Source organism: Eptatretus burgeri, chromosome 8, assembly GCF_056783735.1.
Source record: "Eptatretus burgeri isolate ZD-2024b chromosome 8, Ebu_testis_v1, whole genome shotgun sequence".
Lineage (NCBI taxonomy): Eukaryota > Metazoa > Chordata > Myxini > Myxiniformes > Myxinidae > Eptatretus > Eptatretus burgeri.
In genome coordinates this window covers 26,789,196-26,809,195 of record NC_140968.1, presented here as the reverse complement: position 1 = coordinate 26,809,195, position 20,000 = coordinate 26,789,196, and the positions used below count along the sequence as shown (strand labels likewise).

The window sequence follows — 20,000 nt, the reverse complement described above, 5'->3', positions numbered from 1 at the left end:
TATATATATATGTATATATGAATATAATAATATTGTTACGGCTGTGGAAATTCGCAATACACCATAAAGGGTCCTTAGATCAGATATGATGCTAAGTTTATGTGCAGATAGTTCCCCACCGTTGTTTAAAGGGAATTTGTGTGATTCATCGTGCTGCGACTCTGTGAGATAGCCGTTTTTCTGTTCTATCGTTATTTTGGACCGTCCGAAGACTTCAAACAAAGGCCCCGTGAAAGGCCTACAACGGCGCGCGAGTTTTCCCGCCTTTTTTGCGGTGCCGGGGCTGACGGGAGAGGCTGCGAGAGCTTGCTGGCGATTGGTGGATACAGGGTGTGAGGTGGCCGTGAGGAGGGAACGCCCCTTTTCGAGGAGCTTCTCGAAAGGGCTTGAGGAGAGGCGGAGCCAAAAAGGGGGTGGAGCGAAGGGGCGGAGCCCCGCGCTATATAGGGCGGACCGCGCGTGGGCTCGCACTCTTGGTGGACGTCGTGTTTGAGCTCCCTCTCCCTCTCCCTCTCCCTCTCCCTCTTCCTCTTCCTCTTCCTCTTCCTCTTCCTCTTCCTCTTCCTCTTCCTCTTCCTCTTCCTCTTCCTCTTCCTCTTCCTCTTCCTCTCTCTCCTCCCTCTCTCTCTCCTCCCTCTCTCTCTCCTCCCTCTCTCTCCTCCCTCTCTCTCCTCCCTCTCTCTCCTCCCTCTCTCTCCTCCCTCTCTCTCCTCCCTCTCTCTCCTCCCTCTCTCTCCTCCCTCTCTCTCTCCCTCTCTCTCCTCCCTCTCTCTCTCTCCTCCCTCTCTCTCCTCCCTCTCTCTCCTCCCTCTCTCTCTCCTCCCTCTCTCTCTCCTCCCTCTCTCTCCTCCCTCTCTCTCCTCCCTCTCTCTCCTCCCTCTCTCTCCCCCCTCTCTCTCCTCCCTCTCACTCCCCCCTCTCACTCCTCCCTCTCTCTCCTCTCTCTCTCTCTCCTCTCTCTCTCTCCTCCCTCTCTCTCCTCCCTCTCTCTCTCTCTCTCCTCCCCCTCTCTCTCTCTCTCTCTCCCTCTCTCTCTCTCTCTCCTCCCCTCTCTCTCTCTCTCTCCTCCCCCTCTCTCTCTCTCTCTCTCCCCCCCTCTCTCTCTCTCTCTCTCTCTCTCCTCTCTCTCTCTCTCTCTCTCTCTCTCTCTCCTGGCTTTCTCTCTCTCTCTCTCTCTCTCTCTCCTCCCCCTCTCTCTCTCTCTCTCTCTCTCTCTTCTTCCTCTCTCTCTCTCTCTCTCCTCCCCCTCTCGCTCTCTCTCTCTCTCGCCGCGCTCTCTCTCTCTCTCTCGTCTCTCTCTCTCTCTCTCTCTCTCTCTCTCTCTCTCTCTCTCTCTCTCTCTCTCTCTCTCTCTCTCTCTCTCTCTCTCTCTCTCTCTCTCTCTCTCTCTCTCTCTCTCTCGCCTGGATCATCGCGTTGGATTCCTCCTCTATCCTGCCTGGATCATCGCGTTGGATTCCTCCTCTCTCCTGCTTGGATCATCGCGTTGGATTCCTCCTCTCTCCTGCTTGGATCATCGCGTTGGATTCCTCCTCTCTCTTGCCTGGATCATCGCGTTGGATTCTTCCTCTCTCCTGCCTGGATCATCGCGTTGGATTCTTCCTCTCTCCTGCCTGGGACGTCGTGTTTGGACTCGTCGGGCTCTGGATCGTCGAAGTGGGCTCTGGATTGTCGAAGGCTCATCTCTCCCTCTGGGCACCAAGTCGTGAGGGTTGCGAGCAGTGGTCCCGGGTCGAGGCGCGCATGAGAGGAGAGTGCCGGAGAGGGCTCGCCGACCATTGCCCCTCGCGGGACCCGTTCGGTCTCCCAGGTCCCGTGTCATAAAGACCCAAGTGGTCCAGCCTGACCCCCTTGTCTGTAAGGGGGTCTTTTGTTTCCAATTCTTTTGCTTTTGTTTCACTGCTGTGGCGCCATGTCCCTATAAGTTAGACCTGTGTAAGTGACTGTATATTGCTCGTAGTCGGTTGTATTGCTTTCTGTTTGCTTTTCGCCTGTATATTGCATGACTGTATATATGTGCTTGCTATAATAAATGTCCTTGTGTGAAATGTATCCCGTTCGTCGTCTCTTTCCCCATTGAAAGTGCCATCTTGAATTGCGGAATAAATTGGTAGTGGGTTTTGAACACCCGGGTAAAGAAGAGAATCTGATCCGTTGAGGTCAGCGATAACACCGCTCGGTTATCACTGTAGCACGGAACGGACCGCTTAAGCGGTTCGTGTCCTAGGCCGACCTGCGGAGAGGTACGATCGCCCGGTCGACCACTCGCGCAGGTACTTAGGTAGGTCGAATTTGGCGAGCAACACTATCCTGCGCGGGTGGGCAATTGGCACGATCGTGGTGAGGTTAAACCCCCACCCATGACTGGCTCCTGGCGGTAGTTCCAGGAGGGTCACGACTGAATTGTCCGTCCGGTGAGCGACGTGGTTGCGATTGGAGTTACGCAATCGCTCGCACGCCTGCAGGCCAGAATTCATAACAATATATTTGTACACACACACACACACACACACACACACACACACACACACACACACACACACACACACACACACACACACACACACACACACACACACACACACACACACACACACACACACACACACACACAGTCTGCTCGGCGGTTCACATTCCTTTACTCATTTCACTGACATTGCACATACTAAAGTGTTTTATGACAAAACAATACTAATCATACATGTACTAAATTTTAAGTCCCATAACAACAATAATTATACCAACAGTCATTCCTATCCATCAAAGGGAAGTTTCACCACAAAATACACAAATTCTGTTTTGCAACAATATAATTTTATCTGGCATTAGCATATCACACAGTCGTGGCACTTGCCTGCAGCACACATCAAGATATGAAGTTCGAGTAAAATGTAGAAGGTTATCAGAAGAGTGGTAATTAAGTCAGAAATTAAGACAGATGGCCGGCAGCAAGGGGCATGTTGTGAGAGAGGATTTGGGGATGACCCAGAGGAATGGCTAACTAGTACTATGTTTTCATTTTTAACCCTATAGCAGTTATGTTTTTTTAAACTACTATAAATGTCTGTCTTTTAACAAAAGCATTGAACTTCAAGAGTACTGAATGATTGTGCAAGCAGTGCACGTGAGATATTCCAGAAGTGCAAAGCCAAGAATATTTGTTAATTTTGAGATGTTTGTGTGTGTGCTGTTTATCCATTACGTACCAGAATCGATCCCCCGCTTGTAACTACACGTCAAACACTATCCTTAAAAGCAGGTCGTTGCCCGTTACAGTTTTGGGGTAGCTTTGATCATGCTTTTAGTTTTTTTCCTCCGATCATGCCGCCAATTTCTCTGTATTGCGACACATCAGAAAATGAATTTAAATTTTTACAATATCAACGTGTCTTGGCATTGTTGCATTTTGCAATTGCGACGCACACCACTTGTACAGACAGGGTGATCCACATATCTAGTTCCCCTTGTATTTATTCCACTTCTTTTATGTTGCGTACCTTGGCGGATATAGCAACAGATTGCAATCGCACACATCAACTTTAGATATTCATTCGATGTCTTCAGTAGTCAATTGTGAATGCTCTTTATATCCCCCTTGATGGATCAGGGTGGGTTATTCGTACACTATCCTCGATCTCCCATATGTGGGGGAAAAATGACCACGTCTTTCATGGAGTGTCGGGATTCTGTTTAAGGAATACCAGATATCTTTATGGGAGCTCGATTCCTGGTTTTGTTGTGCTTGAGTCGCTTTTTGACCATATTTATTTCAGCTTGCTTCGACACACTGATTATATTGTTAAGGTTACTCCTTTGATGAGTGAAAGGTTAGCCTTGGGGTGAGCACTGCATTCGTGCTGATGATTGCCTTGTTCGTTTATAGGCAACTGGAGTTAACTTTGGAGTCAGGTCATAAGGATAAGGATTAAGGTCAATGTTGTTCTTTTTGCTGGGATTATCGAGTGAAGGTGTTAGCCTTGGTATTTGTGCTTTGTATGTTGAGATTAACTTTGTTTATTTTTTGTTGGAGTTCATGTTTACTTGTTTTTTCTTTTTTACAGTTATCTCAGGCTCATTGAAGAGTTTGTACATAGATTACAAAGATATTGATGAACAACAACGCACTTCAACATGAATTACAAGAGCATTATTAAACAATGGACAAGCACATGCGATAGGTGGGTTTTGAACCTGGTTTCATGCATCATGAGTCAGGGGTTGAGAAGAGAACAACTCACAAATTACACAACCCACTTATTATATTTATAGCAGTTTCATTTGTTTGTTTTTATTCCATTATGTAGCATTAACAACACTGTATTTTATTATGTACATTCACATTTATATTGGAGGGTAATTTATTTATTACCTAAATATTGTTACCGGTTCGGGTCAATAGGGGTCACGAGGGGAGTTCATGGACCCACTTCCCAGCTGCCGACCCAGAAGCTGATGAACCGCGGATAACTCGGTTCCACGACGGGTTGCTAAGCAACCACAGATGCAGTCTGAGACACTTAATTTAGGTAGGGTCCAGCGTCCAAATCCCGCATTACCTTCCTGATAAATAAATCACCCCAAATATGGACTGTACTTCCCAATGCTCCACAGCCATCAATCAAAATGGCCGAGCGATACCGTAGGTGTAACGTTGGCTAATGGCTGACAATAACGAAATGGCAGGGCTGAACTCCCTGTCACTAATCACATACGATGTCCAACCAATGGAAGAAGACGATCGGGCAACTTGAAAAATGGTTTATAATGTTTAGCAAAAAGGCATGGAAATATTGTACAAAGCAGTGTCACACAACAAAGCTCTTACCTTTTAGCACGGAAGCCCAGTCTTAGTCAGGCTCCCCAGTCATTCTGGGGAAATGAGATAACAGAGTGGTGTGTGTGTGTGTGTGTGTGTGTGTGTGTGTGTGTGTGTGTGTGTGTGTGTGTGTGTGTGTGTGAGTGTGAGTGTGAGTGTGAGTGTGTGTGTGTGTGTGTGTGTGTGTGTGTGTGTGTGTGTGTGTGTGTGTGTGTGTGTGTGTGTGAGAGTGAGAGTGAGATAGAGATAGAGAAAAATCACAAACACAACGCATTTCCCTTTCCACTGATACGAGAGGGGTAATTTAGCGAGACAAAAAAACTTCAGGTATAACTACACTCAGGCTCCTTGATAAATGTGTTGCTATATGCCTCCCCGTGGTCTCTGAAAACCCTCATGGTATCGGGGAATTTGTGACCTTCCCATTTCCTCCTTTATGGCCTTTTCATCCCCTCCCCTCAATCCCATCTTCTCTTGAGCCTTTTTTCCTTTTCTCACCATTCCTCCTACACCCAACCTTCCCCTTTCTCTGCTGTAATCCTTTATTATTTTTCTCTTCCTTTTCCCAGTTTTCATCTATCTCCCAACCCCCCCACCCCCATGCCCACCCATGGGTACATAATAAATTGATGGCTATTTTTCCTCATTAGGCTTTATTATATTGCACTGGAATCTGCTTGAAACTTTCTAGGAATACATTACACATCCATTCATCATTTGTAACTACTATATATAATGTCATTTCTATGTCTTTATTCCCAATTTGCTCAATGTGGTGTCTCGACAGATGTTCTAGGCATGGCGCTCTGCTTTGAACTTCCTTGGACATCTATCTCTTCCATATTCAACCCCATAATCTTTTCCGGTAAGACAATATTTTAATGCTTCATTTTACACATTTCCTTGTTCCAATAACCCCTCACATTGCACTATCCCTTTCAGCATCATCCAACTATTGTACACTGCACACTTATTCAATATACTCAAAAAACTAAGGTGGTTCTTGGTCAACACTAGAAGTTTTGAATGCTGTTTTGTGCTATTTTTCAGGAGTCCCTTGTGGAGTTCAGCGCACTTCATTTCTTGAATTGCATTTATGGCCACAGGTATTTCAAGTGCACTAATGCGTTTAGTAATGAGCTTGTGTCCTTGAGAAGTGACCCTTTTTACAATCCTTATGGTGTACTGTATAAAAAATACATGCAGTGGCTTGTGTACTGTAATCACATTGTTGCTTTAATCTGAATGGTCCGAATGCTAAAGGGTTTGCAGCACGATGCAAATGTTTGGCACATTCAATCCGTACTGCATCTGTCAAAGCAATCGGAACAAAAAAGATAAATAATTCTCACAATTTGTATACATCGACTGTTCAGAACGTGTGTGTATATCTTATCTTAAAATAATAACGAAATGTGCTTCCCCATTGTCTAAGGTCACTCACCTGCATTTGATTTTTCATTTTTTTTTCAATTTTTTTTCATTTATTTCTATTTTCATTTACGGATGCTTTCCGAAGGTTCTGTGATTCTTCCTGGTGTATCAGCTTCGACGTCGTTTGGCACGCAAAATTACCGTGCTTCCCCATTGTCTCGGGTCGCTCACCTGCATTTATATCATTTATTTATGTTTTCATCGACAGATGCTTTCCAACAGTTTTGTGATGTCTGTCAGTGTAATGGTTTCGATGTCCATCAGCATGCAACATTTCAGCTTTCTATATCACCCAGAAGGTACCGATCTTTCATATCAGTGAGTGAGTGAGTGTGAGGCAGTGGTTAGAAAAAATATATATATATATATATATATATATATATATATATATATATATATATATATATATATATATATATATATATATATATATATATATATATATATATATATATATATATATATATATATATATATATATATATATATATATATATATATATATATATATATATATATATATATATATATATATATATATATATATATATATATGTGTGTCTCGAAACATGTGAAGCATGACGAATACTCCACCGATCCCCATTGGACACTACAAACCAAAGCATCACCTCCAGCACAGAGACCTCGGGGACTGTCAAACAAGCAAAGATTATATGGTCATCATCAGTTAAACATCAATCAGAGCCACCGGTCAGGATTTCAGGCTTATTCACTCTCACCAGGATGGCACACAGATAAATATCTAACCAATGATGACCACATTCGTCATTTACACATCAGACGCACCTCCTGACTGTGATGGTAAGCATCGTCGCGGATTATACCTCGCACGGTAAAACCGCATAATCCTCACAGAACAACCATCCATCTGTCACCCAGACAATTGTTCCTGCTAATGCAAACCATTTAACCAGAAGGATGACCATAAACCTCAATATCACACCAGCACCTGCTTTGAGGTTCCTGATTAACAGTGGGTACCTGCCTCACATACCAATTACAAGTTAATAAGATTCATAAATTGTAGTCTGGAGGAAAGAGGTCATAATTAAAAAGGCATTCCGGCTCACTTGTAGTCTGCGAAAAAGACAGAACTTCCCACTGTCTAAAGCAGTGTTTGCCTGTCTACTGCTCACCACTTCATCAGTCAGCCGACTTGGCATTATAAGCTTTTCTTTATGAGCAAATTACCAGCCCACCCCCTGGAGAAATGAATCAATCCATGGGCATGCTTCTAGCTCTCTGGTTATCTGTTGAGAAATAACCAGAGATAATCTCTGAGATAATCAGATAGATAATCTCTGTTGAGAGAAGCCTTTTTATCTAAAAAAAAAAAAAAGAAAAAAAAAAAGAGGTTAAACAAGAAGCGAATACTTCGATATCGCGCAGCTGGGGGCAGTAACAGTCTAGGTTAAGAATGATGAAACAATTTTGCAGTTGTAAAATTTAAATGTAGACACGGTGAATTAGCATGCATGATGGGAAGAGTTGTGACATTGGACAAATTTCTATTTATAGCCCTCAGATCAAAGGGACGTACGCGGCCATAAGTGTGACAGAAGACACAGGACAGAATAGCCAATTATATAACAGCGATGTCGCCGCACTGTAAAAATAGCACATCATATTAAACCAAAGGACTGCATATACTTCTGCCTTATGACAAAGGTACATGGTCAAACAAAGCTTGTCAAATGACTATACTTGCTCCTTGGGCCAAAGGCCAAAGTTCATGGACATATAAAACGGACGTACATCCTAACCCAGAGGGCCAGAAAGCTTGATCACTCTATAAACGTTTTCTGTGTGTCTGTTGAAGAGAGCGTTTTTAATATCAAAAAGGAAAAATAAATCAAACATTACAACAAAGCTAAGGAGATACACTTCAGCCCTAAGGCCAAAGTACACAGTCTTACAAAGCTTGTCAAACTTCTGTACACACAGATTTTGGCTCAAAGGCTAAAGCACTTGGCTAAACAAACATACCCTGGCCTGTCCTGGCCTACAGGACCAGAATGCATGGTCATTCAAATAACTTTATCAGTTAGGGTCCCATTGTGCAGAGTGCATTCTCTCCAGGACAGAGTGTCTATGTACAACCAGTACCTCTGAACTAATGTGGAGACCAGGACCCCCTGTGCCACACCAGCACTTGCTGCGGGAGTACTGACCAACATGGGTTGCTTGCTATGCATCCAACCTTTTTAGGTATGCTATACTGGTTAATAAGATCTCTAAATAGTAGTATTATAATTGAAATTTGTATTGTAGTCTCCTGGGAGGGAATTCACTCTGTGCTGATAACAGCTCGGGAGCCACAAATGCATCCACCAATCGATTCTTTTATCAAGGGGGTGAGCTGGTGATTTACTCATACTGTTTCTGATTCTATAGTCTATCTATATAATATGTAGAGTGACCGATGTTGGAGTTACCCTCGCCAAAGGAGAGGGTATTGCATTTGGGTTCGTGTGTTACTTGGCGAAAAAATTTGAATTGTTTTTTTTTGTCAAGTATGTTGGTCTGTAGCGTTTGTCCGTCTGTTTGCTCGTCCGTCTGTTTGTTTGTCTGTCACACGATTTTTGGCCACAGTTTTCAAGCAATCGTTTTGAATTTTTTTTTGGGTGTAGTTGACCAGCCAAGAACGGCAATGCTAAATTTTGGTGAAGGTCCGAATCCAGATCCGGATCTGAGAATTTTTGAAGTGATTCTTCACCATTGAGAGATCGGGCCAAAAACTATATATTACACGATATCTCAATAGGTTATGGATGGATTCACATGAAACTTGGTGGACAGGTTTGGAGTGACACTCAGAAGAATTGATTCAATTTTGTTGAAGATCCGAATCTAGAACTGGATACAATAGTTATTACTTACGAAATCTAAAGATTTCGTAAGTATATTGATGACTTCCGTCCTCTGTTTGTGTGTTTGTTTGTGTGTGTGTTTGTGTGTTTGTTTGTAGGCACGATAACTCGAGAACGGAAGGAGCTACCAATGTCAAATTGCACCACGTGATTCAGGAGGGTGATGGCTAGCGCTGATTAGATTTTGGTCAAAGGTCAAGGTCACAGTGAGGTCAAACATAATTCCGTAAATTCATGTGGAGAAATGGAGTATTTTTGCTTTGGTCGACGTCACGAGTTTGTTTTAACTTCAATTTCAATTTTGTCTTCGGTTTTTGCGATCACTTAGGGCGCTTAACACTCGGTTGTCGAAATTCTGGTAAAAATCGGATGTTTTGGAGACGTTTTAAGATTGTATAAAAAATATTCCACTCGCCGCGTCACGGTGTTTTCGATAAAGATGGTGTTTAAAAGTCATTTTTTATCCCAATAAAGGTTATCATCGCATGCCTGACTCGCTCAGCCGTCGGATTATGTAAAGATTGTTGGTGGATGGCCGAATATTACAGTTTTGTGACTTTGATAAAATAATATTAAATAATTGCGAAGAGAAATTGAGATTTTTGCTTCGGTCGACGTTATGAGTTCGTTTTAACTCGGATCGCAATTCTGTTTTCACTTTTGGTAATGGCGAAGTATGCTTAACACTCGGTCATCGAAATTCTGGTAAAAATCAGATGTTTTATGAGATTTATGTCGGGTGTCGTATCTGAGGCTTAACTGAAGATTATGCTTATGAGGGGGATTGTAACACACGGCATTACGCGCTCGTTTTAAAGTCAATTTCAATCCTGTCTTCAATTTTGGTAACGGTTAAGTATGCTTAACACTCGGTTGTCGAAATTCTGGTAAGAATCGGATGTTTTATGAGAGGTTTGGTACAGATTCATCGTAGAAACTTCTGGTTTGCGTCGTTACCTTCTTGAGAGACAGCTTTTATTAGACAAGGTCAGAGGTCAAGTTGACGATTTCGTAAGTACCAGTCCATGACTGCTTCTTTAATTATCAACTGATTCTTCACCATTGAGAGATGGGGCTAAAACAATATATAGCACAATATCTCAAAATTTTATGGATTGATTAACACGAAGCTTGGTGGACAGGTTGTGAGTGCGACAAGGAAGAATTGATTCAATTTTGGTGAAGATCTGAATCCAGATCTGGATGCAAGAATTATTACTTGTGAAATCTAAAGATTTCGTAAGTATATTGATGACTTCCGTCCTCTGTTTGTGTGTTTGTTTGTGTGTGTGTGTGTGTGTGTGTGTTTGTTTATAGGCAGGATAACTCGAGAACGGAAGAAGCTACCAATGTCAAATTACACCACGTGATTCAGGAGGATGATGGCTAGCGCTGATTAGATTTTGGTCAAAATCGGTTAAAGGACAAGGTCACAGTGAGGTCAAACATAATTCCGTGAATTCATGTGGAGAAATGGAGTATTTTTGCTTCGGTCAACGTTACGAGTTCGTTTTAACTTCAATTTTAATTTTGTCTTCGGTTTTTGCAATTGCTTAGGCCGCTTAACACTGGGTTGTCGAAATTCTGGTAAAAATCAGATGTTTTGGAGACGTTTTAAGATTGTATAAAAAATATTTCACTCGCCGCGTCACGGCTCGTCACGTGGTGCAGCGCGCTCGAGCAGAGGCGTCGTTGATCACGTAAAAGGTTTTCCGTGTGCGCGCTGACGGTGTTTTCGATAAAGATGGTGTTTAAAAGTCATTTTTTATCCCAATAAAGGTTATCGTCACGTGGTGCAGCGCGCTCGAGCAGAGGCGTCGTTGATCACGTAAAAGGTTTTCCGTGTGCGCGCTGAAGGTGTTTTCGATAAAGATGGTGTTTAAAAGTCATTTTTTATCCCAATAAAGGTTATCGTCGCATGCCTGACACGCTAAGCCGTCGGATTATGTAAAGATTGTTGGTGGATGGCCGAATATAACGGTTTTGTGACTTTGATAAAATAATATTAAACAAGCAGTCATAGACTGGTACTTACGATATCGTCAACTTGACCTCTGACCTTGTCTAATAAAAGATGTCTCGAGAGAAGGTAGCGACGCAAACCAGAAGTTTCTACGATGATTCTGTATCAAACCATCAAAAATCGTAACGTCGACCGAAGCAAAAATCTCCATTTCTCCACGCAATTATACCTTAACGTAACTCAACGACGCGTCTGCTCGAGCGCACTGCACCACATGACGACCTGTGACGCGTCGATTGAAATATTTTTTTATACAATCTTAAAACGTCTCCAAAACATCCGATTTTTTTTACCAGAATTTCGACAACCGAGTTTTAAGCGTCCTAAGCGATCGCAAAAACTGAAGACAAAATTAAAATCGAAGTTAAAACGAACTCGTAACGTCGAGCGAAGCAAAAATCTCCATTTCTCCACATGAATTGACGGAATTATGTTTGACCTCACTGTGATCTTGACCTTTGACCGATTTTGACCAAAATCTAATCAGCACTAGCCATCACCCTCCTGAATCACGTGATGTAATTTGACATTGGTAGCTTCTTCCGTTCTCGAGTTATCGTGCCTACAAACAAAAAAACAAACAAACAAGCAGTCATAGACTGGTACTTACGAAATCGTCAACTTGACCTCTGACCTTGTCTAATAAAAGCTGTGTCTCGAGAAGGTAGCGACGCAAACCAGAAGTTTCTACGATGATTCTGTATCAAACCATCAAAAATCGTAACGTCGACCGAATCAAAAATCTCCATTTCTCCACGCAATTATACCTTAACGTGACTCAATGACGCGTCTGCTCGAGCGCACTGCATCATGGGACGACCTGTGACGCGTCGAGTGAAATATTTTTTATACAATCTTAAAACGTCTCCAAAACATCCGATTTTACCAGAATTTCGACAACCGAGTTTTAAGCATCCTTAGCGATCGCAAAAACCGAAGACAAAATTAAAATCGAAGTTAAAACAAACTCGTAACGTCGAGCGAAGCAAAAATACTCCATTTCTCCACATGAATTTACGGAATTATGTTTGACCTCACTGTGACCTTGACCTTTGACCGATATTGACCAAAATCTAATCAGCACTAGTCATCACCCTCCTGAATCACGTGGTGTAATTTGACGTCACACTTTTTTATTGCTATTCTTCCCTTTTTTGGTTGTAAAAATTAAGGAATTATTCTCCAATATGAGAGGAAGTCAAAAATTGAAAAAAAAAATTTGGATCTCATTTTTTTGCCACGAGTTTTGTAGGGTATCTTTTTATTCTTCTAGGACTATAAATGTATGACAAAGACACTCGAATTGCTGCTATGACTTCATCCCTTTATTTAACTAATTATAATGCGATGCATTCATTAAGCCTGTATAGTGGGGCAACTTAGCTAAATATAGCATAACAATTGTGCATTTTGTGAGGAAAGCACCAAATTTGGCACACTAGTAGCCTATCATATTATGAACAGATTTGGATATTGGGCCATCTCAAAATTTTTGATGGCAGTGGAAAATGGCTGCCACAGCCATCAGCGGCTGAATTTGAGATGGCGCAATATCCAAATCTGTTCATAATATGTTAGGCTACTAGTGTGCCAAATTTGGTGCTTTCCTCACAACATGCACAATTGTTATACTAAGTTGCCGCACTATGGGGCAAAACTGGTTTTGAAAATCCAGTATTTTTAACGTGCTCTTCTAAACAAGGTATTTGATTGATAACAGGGGGGGGTGGAGGGGGAGAAGGAATAGGAGGGGAAGGAGGGGGTGGGGGGAGAAGAAGAGGAGGGGAAGGAGGGGGTGGGGGGAGAAGAAGAGGAGGATAGGTGGAAGAGGAAGAGAAGGAGGGGTGGAGGAGGAGCAGAAGAAGAAGAGGAGGGGAAGGAGGGGAAGGAGGGGTGGAGGGGGAGAAGGAATAGGAGGGGAAGGAGGGGGTGGAGGGGTAGAAGAAGAGGAGGAGAAGGAGGGGAGAAGAAGAGGAGGAGGAGGGGTGGAGGAGGAGCAGAAGAAGAAGAGAAGGAATAGGAGGGGAGGAGGAGGAGGAGGGTGGATGGATATAAAGAGGAGGTGGAATAGGAATCTGTCCTTGTGTCATGGCTTATCATTAGGTTTGTGTACATTGATGAACAACAATTACGGTGACATTTAGCCTGCTGTATTTAGTTACCTTTTCAAGAAAAGCATTTTATTTTACATCAAACATATGTCGGTGAGAGGAGAATAACCTGCGACCTTTTAAATTTTCCAATATTTTGACAATTGAAACATCAATTGGATAACATCCTTCTGACAACGTTTCAAACCCTGTTTTATCCTTTTGTTTTGAAGCCAAATGTTCCACGACCTATCCTCTGTGATGCCAATGCGGATGCAGGCACCTGTCTATTATTCATGGAGCCCTGCTCTGCTCCCCTAATTGTATCCCTCGCTGCACTGCTGCTGCTACAATGAGCGCACACATTATGTCAGATGTCTTCACATATAATATTACCATCTGTGCCTATTAGTGCAAGAGCCAAGCAAGGTAGGCGCCTCTAACCACTCCTTTATGTTGTTCTCTGAGTCTGCATTCTCAGCCCTCATGAGCCAAAGCCCCCTCACTCCTTTCATTCATTCATCCCCTGTGTTACTCCTGAAACACAATATCTTCACAGCATGTGTATTATGGGTTTCTAACCCATAAGGTGTTGTGGGAGGTCATTTCCTGATCTGCTGAATCATCAGTTGCACGGGCAATCATTTTGAGGCAGCTGAATGCTTGACAGAGAAAATATCATGCTGGGTTGAAACTTTTGACATGACTCTTCTTGCTGCTGCAATCACAACGAGGCAGCATTGGATTCTGCAAAAAGAAAACAATCACATTTGGTTACTCATACAGTCAATAACTTTGTGAAAGAAAACTAATTTTGAGGTTTGTATGGTAATGGAGGTCATGACACAGGAGAAAGGTCATATCAAGCTCATGGTACAGTTTGTACACTTATCACATTCAGAACTCGAAGGGCACTCGGTAGAGCGTATACCTCCACCAGGCTTAGTTTATATTTGGTATCCCACTGATAGACCGGATCTGGATTCCGACCTTAACTAAAATTTAATTGGCTTCTTCTCACCTAACCAACTCATCCACCAAGTTTCGGCGGAATCCGTCCAAAACTTTTTGATATATCCTGCTATATATCGCTTGAGCCCTGTCACTCGATGGTGAAGAATCACTTAAAAAAATTATCGGATTCGGATCTTCACCAAAATCTCATCAATTCTTCCTCGTTACATACCCAACCTGTCCACCAAGTTTCGGCCGAATCCGTCCACAATTTTTAGCTCACCTGGAACGCAGTTCAGGGGAGTTTAAGGCATGGCACGTCGTCCGTCCGTCCGTCCACAAATACTTGCAACTTCTTCTCTGAAACTACACATACGGTTTTGATGAAACTTTACCACAACCTTCAGCACCCTGCATATACCAAAGTTAGTTAATGACATGAAAAAAAAATTGGGCCTTGAGGGGGTCTACGGGGGTTGCCCCTCAAAATATGTATTTGTTTTCTTCTCCGAAACTGCACACACAGTTTAAATGAAACTTTACCACAACATTCATCACCCGTGATGTACCAAAGTTTGTTCACGATATATTTTTTTAAATCGGGGTTGAAGGGGATTTACGGTGGTTGGGGAGGGGGTGGTTACCCTTCAAATAGCTACGCCATAACATGGGTTCATTAGTCGGTACATTTTGCTGATTCTATCCCATGTTGACTTCCTCCTCAGTATCATTATTCTACCAGGTGAGTACCCAGGGGTATTTCCACTATCTTTATCTTTTGAGACATCATGCGATATATCATTTTTGGCCCGATCTCTCAATGGTGAAAATCACATAAAAATTCTCGGATCCAGATCTGGATTCAGATCTTCACCAAAATCGAATCAGTTTGTCAGTGTTGGATACCCAAGCTCTCCACAAAATGTTGTCCGAATCCGGCCACAACTGTTTAAGATATCCTGTTCATAAGCAGACAAACAAACAGACAAGCCGGTAGGTGGCTATGGGTCGCTGAGCATCCGATGACCTTTGACCCCTGATCTGAGTTAATCTAGTACGAAGTAATTACGAAATTGCAATCGAATCGGTTAACCCGTGTATGAGCAAGGGGGCCTTGAATGGTCATTTCGCCCAAAAAATGCACTTATTGACCTTTGACCCCTGACCGACTCGAGATAGGTCATTATGCAAATGAGCAAAGTTGTAGTACTCATTACGTTCTATAAGCAGGTTAAGATTCATTCGATTCGGTTCAACCGTCTTGGAGTTAGTGTACTTTGAATTTTCAGCGGGAATGCTCAATGGCCTTCGAACACCCAAGTTGAGAGGGTCACCATTTGGAAACTATAAGATATAGAAAAAAATGATGTCATATAGCGGATAGAGAATCACCTTTGGATTATGCATACCAAATCTCATCGAGTTCCATCTACTGATGACTACTCGGTATCAATTTAAATGAAAAGTACCGAAAATGCGGTTTGAAATCGGAAATCCCCAAAGTTTGAGGGGGTGCTGTGGGTGAACAAAGATCTAAATCGAAAATCAGACTCGATCGTTTGTGCACAATGTATTCCAGACGATTAGTGTGAATTTTCATGACCATCCGACCATAACCCTAGGAGGAGTAGCATTTGGCGCGGAGGAACCTCCAGCTCTCGCATATTGTCGATTTTTGCACTAATTGACCTTTGACCCCTGACCTAAGCGAAATCGGTCAATATGTCCTGAGGCAAAGTTGTGGTACTCATTGAGTACCATGAACCTGCAAAGTTTCATTCGTATCGATGCACTCATCTGGTTGCTAGGGGGCCTTCAATTTTCGCCAATTTTCGCGCATACCCTAATTGTAGGGGGCGCTGCGGGTAAACTATTCCATATATCACAAAAACCCGAATATATTTGATAGAGCATCACCTGTAGATCATTCGTGCCAAATTTCATAACCCGACGTGGAATAATGGCTTTCGGAATTTATTTCGCGTGAACGGTACCGATTTTGAAGGTTTTTCGGTTGTTGCTAGGGAACCAAAGTGTCCCTAGCAACCATCACAATTTCCAAAGCACTAGGTCATAAGATGTACCTACCACACGAGTGAATCTGGATGCCCTCTGGAAGATTCTTGGTCTTCTTGGGGTGCAACCAAAACTGATCAATCTGATGTCTGAACTATAATCTAGTACTGAGAGTGCTGTGAGATGTGATACCACCTCTGACTTATTTCCAGTTGTTCCTTGAGTTCGTCAGGGGTATGTACTGGCCCCCACACTTTTCAGTGCTTGTATGGACTGGATTCTGGGGAGGATGTTGGAGAGATCAAGCTGCGGTTCATCGTTTGGGAATGTTAAGATCTCTGACCTTGATAATCGCAGATGATGCAGTCATCTTTGCGGAGACTTTAGATAACCTTTTGGGGGCCCATGAGGTGCGGAACGAGGAGTCGGAGCCGCTGGGATTACAGGTTTCCTGGATCAAAACTAAGATGCAGGCTTTCAATAACATCTTGGATACTGCTATCTTGTCTGTACCTGTTTGTGGTGAGGATGTTGAGGTCACAGAGAGATTCACTTACCTTGGTAGTGATATTCATGTCTCTGCTGGCTGTGAGCCAGAGGTCAACAGACGTCTGGGTCAGGCCTGGGGAGTCATGCATTCACTGGATCATGGGGTGTGGCGCTGCCGGTACCTGTGCGGGAGGATGAAAGTCGGAGTCTTCACGTCCTTGGTACTTCCAGTCTTACTCTATGGATGTGGGACTTGGACTCTGAGCAGGGATCTAAGACGGAGACTTAATCCCTTTGGTACTTAATTCGGCGACTTAATCTGTGGTTGCAGCAAATTGATCAACATCTCAAGGAGATGGGGATGGGCCAGGCATTTGCCTGTGGGATGGCCAGACGGAGGCCCTTGAGTACCTTGTCCCTTTCCCCTTGAGCGGAAAGTGGACGCAGCGACGCGCTGCTCCAGCGCATGCTCCCATACCTGACCTGACCTCCCTCTCCCTGCCCCTTCCCTCACCTCTCCCCCTCCATCCCAACACACAATTAACTTTCGAAAATACATATTGTGCAATCGTTTGAATAAAACTTCTGCATTTATAATTATATTTATTTTACATGAAAAATGGGCAATCTGATACCAATTGTATATTCCTATTGTTCTCCAATTTTTATCGTACTGTAGATGAAATGCACATTATAATGTATAAAATGGATCACGTGATATCACACAATGTGTTCCTGTAAAAAAGTTGATCATTAGAATTTGCAAATTTTTTTTCCGTGCTTTCAGTTAACCAGATGTATGAATAAACCAGATCCTTCAGGTGAATGTGAATTGTGAAATTTCAGGTTTTCATGACACGGTGGATAGCCCAACAACTGTTTGTTGTATTATTGAGGAAGTAATGTATGTTTTGATCAACTTTAGCTTGGAAAAGTTTCGCTCATCATTGGCCACGGAAACAGGGAGGGTGAATAGGACGTCGAGAGCAATAAATGTTTTGGGGACATTATCTGTGAGCTTATTTTTACAAACAAAGTTCAAAACATCTTGTGTTCGTGCCAACTTAGGAACTTGTCTTGCAATGGCTGGCAATTCACTCGCCGTCCCCAACAAATTCTTCCATCGGACGTGCCAACTGCAGAGCTCTCTCTCCACCAGATAACTCCGCCCTTTCGTATTTTTACATTGCGATCGTGCGCCATTGGTTCTCACCCGGGCTGCTTGAGCACGTGACACGCCCACTGTTACCAGCAGTTTTCAGATGGCCTTTGTGGTTCTTACTTCAACGTACTTTCTGGCATTATTGAAAGGGGTGAGGGGAGCGGTTTCACTGGCGTGAGGAGTTGGCCATTAACAATAACAGTTCATATTGAAGGAAAATCACATAAACAGTCTGCTTGTTTACTTATGTAGTCTTTCATTCATTTTTTTTTTGTTGTCCCCAAATTTCGCTGCTCTAGGTGACCACCTATCTTGCCTTCATGGTTGCACCGGCCTTAGCTATGTGCTGAGGTGGGAGCACCAAACAGAGCAACTTGAATGACGAATAACAGTTGGAGTCCAGGTTAACAGATAAAGAAGGTTATTGGAAGTTGTTTTTTTTTGTGTTCAATGCCGAGGCTAGTCGAGGAGTCAGAACATTGAACGGATCTGGACAACACAGAACAAAGGGAACTGTAGAAAGAGAGGGGGGGGGACACACAAACAGCAGGGAGGAGTGACAAGATAGAGGGAGAGGAAAGTATTAAAGGTTGTGCACAGGTATGGAGAACAAATGTGAGTTGAGGAACTCACATTGAAATCACATTGAGGAACTGGAGTAAAAGTGGTATTAGACAGACAGATTCAGTTTTACAAACATGAAAACGTGGGACAGAGTGGTGGAGGTGTGCTCAGAGGTTGAATTTGGGGATCATCATGAAGAGTTGAGTTGCTCGGTGAATGCAACAAAATTGGAATGAATTCTTACCTTGTATAGTGAAAACTGTTGAGGCTTGTCAAGAAATGTTGGCTTTGGAGAAGAAGATTCCCAAACCATCTACACTTAAGGAGCGTAATAACCCCCAATAGCATTGTAGTTGGAGCCAAATCAAACATTATGTGAGATGGATCATTTCCTTAGACAGTGATGTAACACACCTTTTACATATCCCATCCTTACGGAATTTATTTTCACAATCTATATGGCTATTCTACCGTCTCCATTCTCGTAATGCCAAATGACCGGAGATGGGTAGATGGGACCGAGCCTAACGTCAACGTTGCGACGTGGCCTCCTCTCTCGCCGTGGTACATGAGCAGCATCTTCAAATGTACTGGGTCTGTGGGAATCTTGCATCCGACTCGGTTCCCTATCGCTTGTGCAAATACACCTTCAGTTTGCTTCTGTGCTCGAATGTCCAGACCCATCTCGCTGAATCTCGCACACAACTAACAAACATTGCGCCAACCAGCTGCTATGCCAAAAGCATCCACCTTGATGGGCCGCAAAGGCAACTGCGCAAATGCGGAGTCTAATTTGGCAGAACAAATTGTCTTACCCTCGCCTGCTGCTCTTAATTAAAATTCCACAAAATGGTCTGCACATTCAACTGCGCAATGTACCACCATCAATTAGAAATGTAAAATATTTGCCTGTCAAAGGTCACCCTAATTACTCCTTTCAGCCATGGCAGTTAGGCTTCATAATTATTATTATTGATGTGCTTCCATCTTCCTTAACCCAAGCCATAGAAAAGTTCATGACTTGTCGTGAACGTCCCATGCTCCATCAAAGGGCTTATGGGACTCCACCATCACCACCACCAACACTATTACCTCCATCTCTCTTATTCATTCCCATTTCCCCGTTGCTGCTTATTTTAAGACGAAGTTAGAACCTAAGTGGCCATGGTATGTTATTTATTGCGAGTGTTAGCAGTTTGGACGTCGTTTTGCCACTCGAGACAATTTAAAGGTTTCCATTTCCTAATTTTTTAGCTGCAATATTTTTTTTATTTTTTTCAACGTGCTTGAATACCTCTTTTAAAAAAAAAAAACTTGAAAATTAAGGTGATCATAAAAGTGGAATAATGTAGAGAGAAAGGGGTTTCTGTTGTAATCAAAAGAAACCAAGACCTTGGGTCCTATTCACGTTCCTTGATCTTAACATGATCGTTAAACTCATTGTACAAGTCAATTTTCTTAACTTACAGTTTGCTTGCATAACGTTTCTACTAAAGCGATTTGACCTGCACAAATATTGCATTTCATTAATCTACTTTTATTGAAGATACCATGAGATATT

General features: G+C 42.8%; 1 long non-coding RNA gene across 1 annotated transcript in view; it reads left to right on the top strand.

Annotated features, from left to right (window-relative positions):
• Window positions 1-20,000, top strand: part of LOC147021378 (uncharacterized) — a 147,028-nt gene that overhangs the window by 10,082 nt on the left and 116,946 nt on the right. The window contains exons 2-4 of the long non-coding RNA XR_015060778.1: window positions 4,062-4,178; window positions 5,604-5,681; window positions 5,867-5,922. This is a non-coding gene — a long non-coding RNA (uncharacterized LOC147021378). The remainder of the gene's footprint in view (window positions 1-4,061; window positions 4,179-5,603; window positions 5,682-5,866; window positions 5,923-20,000) is intronic.